Consider the following 567-nt stretch of genomic DNA (forward strand, 5'->3'; position numbering starts at 1 on the left):
GGCGCTGCCCATGGCGATCATTTTGTGCTTGGAGTGCACCAGGTTCCGCAGCATGCCCACGGCGCCCAGGTCCCACAGCAGCTCCTGGTCGCGGGGGCTGCGGGCCGACAGGTTCCAGAGCGTGCCGCACGCGTTGCTCACTATGGTCAGGCTGTGCGACGTCAGGTGCTGCAGCAGCGTCTGCAGGCAATTGTGGTCTCGCAGCACCTGCCTGCGGGAGGCGGGGCGGAGCGCATCAGGCCCCGCCCAACCTGGACACCGCCCACCACCCTCCGCGGCCGGATGGGGAAAATCCAAACAGAAGATGCCCAGGTAACTTTGAATTTCAAAAACAGGGCTAAATTCGTAGTGTAAGTGTATCCCAAACATTGGATGGGATGTACTTGTGCCAAAGCTTTTACTAGTATCAAACTATTAAACAGTACATAGAAAAGAAATGCAAAAAAAGCAAAATGGCTGTCTGGGGAGGCCTTACGAATAGCTGTGAAAAGAAGAGAAGCGAAAAGCAAAGGAGAAAAGGAAAGATATAAGCATCTGAATTCAGAGTTCCAAAGAATAGCAAGAAGA

The 567-nt window shown here is 53.4% G+C and overlaps 1 protein-coding gene across 1 annotated transcript in view; it reads right to left on the minus strand.

The window, feature by feature from the left end:
- Positions 1–567, minus strand: part of APC2 (adenomatosis polyposis coli 2) — a gene marked incomplete at its 5' end in the record, with an annotated part of 19,043 nt that overhangs the window by 5,216 nt on the left and 13,260 nt on the right. The gene's annotated exons all lie outside the window — the stretch shown is intronic.

The sequence above is a fragment of the Bison bison genome, unplaced genomic scaffold (assembly GCF_000754665.1).
Source record: "Bison bison bison isolate TAMUID 2011002044 unplaced genomic scaffold, Bison_UMD1.0 scf7180017864203, whole genome shotgun sequence".
Classification (NCBI taxonomy): Eukaryota; Metazoa; Chordata; class Mammalia; order Artiodactyla; family Bovidae; genus Bison; species Bison bison.